Genomic DNA, 6000 nt, shown 5'->3' with positions numbered 1-6000 from the left:
AAGGGCAAGCTGAACCCAAGGTTTATTGGCCCATTCGAGGAGTTGCGGCGAGTTGGGGAGGTTGCTTAAGAGCTTGCCTTGCCTCCCAATCTATCAAGAATTCATATAGAATTCCACGTTTCTATGCTCCGGAAGTATCACGGCGATCCGTCTCATGTGTTAGATTTCAGCTCAGTCCTGTTGGACAAGGATTTGTCTTATGTTGAGGAGCCGGTGGCCATTTTGGACAGGCAGGTTGGAAAGTTGAGGTTTAAAAACGTTGCTTCATTGAAGGTTCAGTGGAGGGGTCAACCAGTCAAGGAGGCGACTTGGGAGACCGAGCATGATATGCGCATCCGTTACCCTCATCTTTTCACCGCTTTAGGTATGTCTCTATACTCGTTCGAGGACAAATGATTGCTTTAAGAGGGGGAGGAAGTAACGACCCGGCCGGTCGTTTTGAGAGTATTATCCCCGATCCCCTATTTATTGTCCCCTCTACTTCATTTTATGCTTACATGACTTGCCGGGGTTCTTGGTGTCGGGTTCAGGAGAGTATCAGAGTGGAATGGGACACATTGTCCCTATGTTTGAAGTTTAAGTTGTAAGAGTCGATCGTAGTTTGACCTGTGTGAAGACGACTCCAGAATGGGGTTTCGTCGGTTCCAATAGCTCCGTATAGTGATTTTTTAGACTTGAGGGTATGTTCGGATCCGGTTTTGGATGACTCGGGAGCGTTTCGATGCTTAATATTGATAGTTGGCACCTTGAAGGTTTTAAAGTTCTTTAAATTTGGTTTGAAGTAGATTTGGTGATATCGAGGTACAATCAGGTTTCTGAGACCGGAAATAGTTTCGTATGGTGATTTAAGACTTGCACGCAATATTTGGTGTCATTCCGAGTAGTTTAAGTATGTTTCTGCGCGTTCAGAGTAAGTTGGAAGAACTTGAAGTTCATAAGTTGATTCAATTTGATTTAGGGTGTGATTCTTAGTTTTGATGTTGTTTTCCGTGTTCTGAGAGAGCGAGCGAGTCCGTTTTATGATTCCAAACTTGTTGGTATGTTTGGGCGGGGTCCAAGGGGCCCCGGGTGTTAATCAGACTAGGCACGGACCAAGTTTGGACTTAGCAGTAGCAGCTGAAGCACCAGGCTTCAGGTGTAATCGCACCTGCGAAGGACCAGCTGTAGCTGCGAGCTCGCAGAAGAGAGCCATGAGCTGCAGAAGTGGCCTAGGAACCGTAGATGCTGGTGGTTGTGCACACCTGCGAATGCGCGATGGAGGAAACCACAGAAGCAGACTAAGCCACAGGAGCGGCACGCGCTCCACAGAAGCGGGACCCTATCGGTAGAAGTGGCCAGCGCTGGGCCTGGGGAATTCCGCAGAAGCGGGCCTAGTGCCACAGAAGCGGTACCGCAAATGCGGCCTAGTAACCGTAGATGCGAAAATCGCTGAAGGCAGAACCTTCATTTAAGTCTGTACTTAAGCATTTTGGGTTCATTTATTGCATTCCTTGGGCGATTTTTGGAGCTCTTAGAGAGGGGTTTTCACCTAACACTTTGAGGTAAGTAATTTCTATCTAATGTAAGTTAAATACATGGGTTTTGGGTAGATTTTAACATGTAAATTAGTAAAAATTATGGGTTTAGATGAAAAACCTAGGTTTTGATAATAATGGGATTTAACCACTTTGTTATGGAATTGAGTGAAAATCATATATTTGAGTACGTGAGGTTATGGGTAACAACTTTCTTCGAAAATTTCTAGAATCCGGGGAGCTGGGCCCCGAAATGAATTTTAGGAATTCTTCAATTGGGGTCGGGAAATCACTCTAATAGTTAGAATATGAACTTATGAACGTGTATTAATTAATTTATATAACATCTTTATACTAACCTTGTTTTCCTTTTTGCAGGGGACGCTACTGTGTCCATGCCTTACCATGTACTTCAAATTCAATGGGTGGTATTAGCACCTAGTGCTCATTCCCTTGAAGGAGAAGTCATGGTATGCACAAGCATGGAAAAGAAGGATCAAATGAAAATGCTAAGGAATTCCAGTAGTACAATTGTCTTTAGGAAATATGTACCGTAGATCATTAGGCATGAGCAATTGGGGGTGCAATCTTTAGATAGTAACGAGACTAATTTACAAAGGACTGCTGATGACACGCAAGGGAGATGCACAACCCAATTTTTTTACAGTTGCAACGATGAGAGGTATGTGTTTTTTGCTTATAAATGTGGGACCAATGGATGCATTATGGATGAATACAATGTCCCATGATGGATGTTATGATTTGGTCCTTACAAATAACTGCTGAAAATCACACGCAAATAACAACAAATAGTGTACCTTCACCATCGTGCACAAATTCTGGGCAATAGCTTTTATAGAGGATAGGTGTGTTTGTGTGTTAGTTTATGATAAGGCAGGACCTTTTCTGAATTGTTCAAATCAAGAGGGAGGACTAGGTGAATGGAATTGGTATGACAAATGCAACAACACTCACGAAGAAGAGATGAGACAACACCCATGCGACAAGGCAGTATCAATTGGAACGATGAAGAATGCACATTTTGGACTGAATTCTTGGCATTTATTACTGGAAAGATATGGTCATGAACCTACTGGACTCACAATCTGAGATACAACTTTTGAATCTATTCATGCAAGTTGAAGATGACATTTGGCGCAACAATACAAGATCACACAGGGATGCCAGGACTAAAGACTTAGTGTGGCTAGTTTTTAAAGTATACTTTCGTTTCTTACTTAGCAGAAATTGTGTAATATCATTATTGAGTACCATACTCAATTCTGATAATAGGGGCTATGTAATTTATTTCTTTCTTTTTGTAAGACCCCCTAGACATTATTTTTTTCTGTTTTTCTTATTGATATATATAAAAACTAGCCCTAGGCAATCGCCTAGTCGAGTTGCTTAAAAAAAATAAAATTATATAACATTTGACTAGTTTTGGATTGTTCGGCACCGAGTTGAGGATTTAAAGCATAGTTGTGGATTGAAAGTGAACTTGAGACAAGGTAAGTCTCTTTTCTAACCTTGTAAGAGGAAATTTACCTCATTGGTGATTTGAGTTAATATGTGCTTCTAATTGTGGGGGCTTCGTACGCACGAGGTGATAAGAGTCCGTGCGTAGCTACTAATTATGCTTATGTCTGGGTAGTTTAGGACCCAAATCATGATATAATTGTGGTGTTTGCACCCTACTTGTTAATTTAAGTGCTTAAATTATATTGGAACACGATAGAGGAATTGTAAAAGATCGAATCATTTAATTAAGTTTTGACGGGTTACTCGACCGTTAATAGGAATTTGTGCTTCTTTGTATATTAACATCTTAATAACCTTTAAATCGGCTATTATAGAGTATCTTCTCTTCTTGGGGAGCGGGCCGAGCGCCTTGGCAGTAGATTAGATGCGTCTATGGTTCGTGCCATTCGACCCTTGGCAGTGCACGGTAAATATATTTGTATTTTGGATCGGGCTTATGACCTCGGTATAAATCGTGCGTAATAATACTTGGAGCCTAATTATACTTGATATCAATTTATTGGCTCGAGAGTTTAAAAATCATTAAATAATGGAAATTTATTTGGGATTTACAATCTGTGACAAAAATGTTTATTTACTACATGTTATTGAGGTTTCATTATCAATTACATAGCCCATGCCTATTTAGATATTTTGATATATTATTCTTAGTTCATAGTGAGTTTCGAAGTCGACCCCTCGTCACTAATTCTTTGAGGTTAGACTAGATACTTACTAGGTACATGTTGTTTATCCAAAATCAAATCACCCATTCATCCACGAGCCCGAATATAATTTTTTTTTTTAAATTTCGACCCCAAAACGAGGTCTAAATCAAGAAAATTCAAAAAGCCCTAACTCTACCCAAATACCCAATTTTCTACCTTTAATTCCATGTTTTGGGCTTAGGATTTCAAATGATATTGAAGGAAATGGAAGGAAATAAGCTAAGAATTACTAACCCAAGAGGTCTTGATGAAGAATTATTTCTATGGACGCCTAAGAGCTTGGAGAAGAAGGGTTTTTGTGAAAATTTGGTGAAGTCCCGTAATAACACTGTTTTGGAAATTAAAATATAAATGGGCGAAATTTGCTCTATGCAATCGCGAAGAAGGTCATACGATCGCATAGGGATAGGAAGGTCGGCTATTGCGATCGTAGAAAGGCCACTGCGATCGCATAGAAGAAATAGGCCGGGCATCGCGGTCGCGAACAGAACCATGCGACCGCGTAGAGGAAAATAAAGGGCTTCTCAACTTAACATTATGCGATCGCGGGAGGATGTATGCGATCGCATTGAATGAGTTGTGGCTAAGCTACGCGATCGCGGATGTATCTATGCGATCGCATAGACCAAAATATCAGACACCAGAACTGCTACTTTCTGCAATTTTGTTTTTCTAAGTCTAAACCATCCCGAAACACATCCGAAACACACCCGAGCCCTCGGGGCTCCTAACCAAACACATGCACTAACTCAACAACATCATACGAACTTAACCGTGCGATCAAATCGCCAAAATAACATCAGAAACAATGGATCAAACCTCAATCAAGAGTTTTTCTTCAAACTTCATTAACTTTCAAATTTAACTTTAAGTCCGAAACACGTCAAACGACGTCCGATTCCAACCAAACTTTACAGAAACATCTTAAAACACATGTAAGACCTGTGCCGGGCGCCTGAACCAAAATACGGGCCCGATACCAACACGTTCCAATCAAATATCATTTCAATTTTCCTTGACAATTTCAGAAAAAAAATTTCTTTCAAAAATTCATTTCTCGGGCTCGGGACCTCGAATTCGATTCCGGGCATACGTCCAAGTCCATATTTTTCTACGGACCCTCCGGGACCGTCAAATCACGGGTCCGGATCCGTTTACCCAAAATGTTGACCAAAGTCAAATTTATTCATTTTAATATCAAAACTTATCAATTTTTCAAAGAATTTCATATTTAAGCTTTCCGGCTACGTGCCTGGACTGCGCACGCAAATTGAGGCAGTCACAAATGAGGTTTTCAAGGCCTCGGAAGCACGTAATGAGTAAGAAAATAGGTAATGACCCTTTGGGTCGTCACAATAATACCTATGGAGATAATTCCCTCTTACAAGGTTAGGCAAGAGACTTACCTCACTTTCAATTCTACTACTCGGCTCTTCAACCATACTAATTGCCTCAATTCGGTGTCGAGCAATCTGAAAACTGGCCAAAGGTCATACAAACTAATCAATATATGCTCAAGTTCATAAGTTAACTATTAGAGTAATTACCCAAGCCAATTTGGAAGATTCCTAAAATTTACCCCCGGAACCACGTGCCCGAATTCCGAAAATTTTTGTAGATAAATGTTACCCATAACCTTACGAACTCAAATATGTAATTTCTACTCAATTCCGTAATAATTGTCGTAGTCAAATCTCATTTGTACTAAAACCTAGGTTTTTCAACAAAATCCTAAAATTTTCACAATGTACATATTAAAATCTACCCATAATCTATGTATTAAACCCACATTATGAAGAAAATGCTTACTTTAGAATGCTAGATGAAAACCCCCCTCCAAGAGCTCCAAAGTCGGCCAAGAGAAGTGAAAATGAGAGAATTGACCAGCTGAGAAGTGAAAATGAGAAGTGTTTTGTTTATTAAAAAAACACTGCTCATGCATTCCTTCTTCGCGATCGCGAAAATGCCCTCGCAATCGCGAAGGCAACCTTCCAAGGCCCCTGAAAATGCACTTCACGAATGTGACACAGGCCTCGCGACCGCGTAGGCTTGCCTGACCAAAGCTACGCGAACGCGGTCCCACCTTCGCGAATGCGAAGGGCTATTGACCAGCTGACCCACAGACCTAATTTCTCCTATGCAAAGGCGGACCCATGTACGCAAACGTGATGGCAGTGACCCAGACCATTGCGACCGCGAGCTCCATATCGCAAACGTAGAGAACAAAGTCTACCTTA

Source organism: Nicotiana attenuata, unplaced genomic scaffold (assembly GCF_001879085.1).
Source record: "Nicotiana attenuata strain UT unplaced genomic scaffold, NIATTr2, whole genome shotgun sequence".
NCBI lineage: Eukaryota > Viridiplantae > Streptophyta > Magnoliopsida > Solanales > Solanaceae > Nicotiana > Nicotiana attenuata.
Note: the sequence above shows the minus strand (reverse complement) of the source record.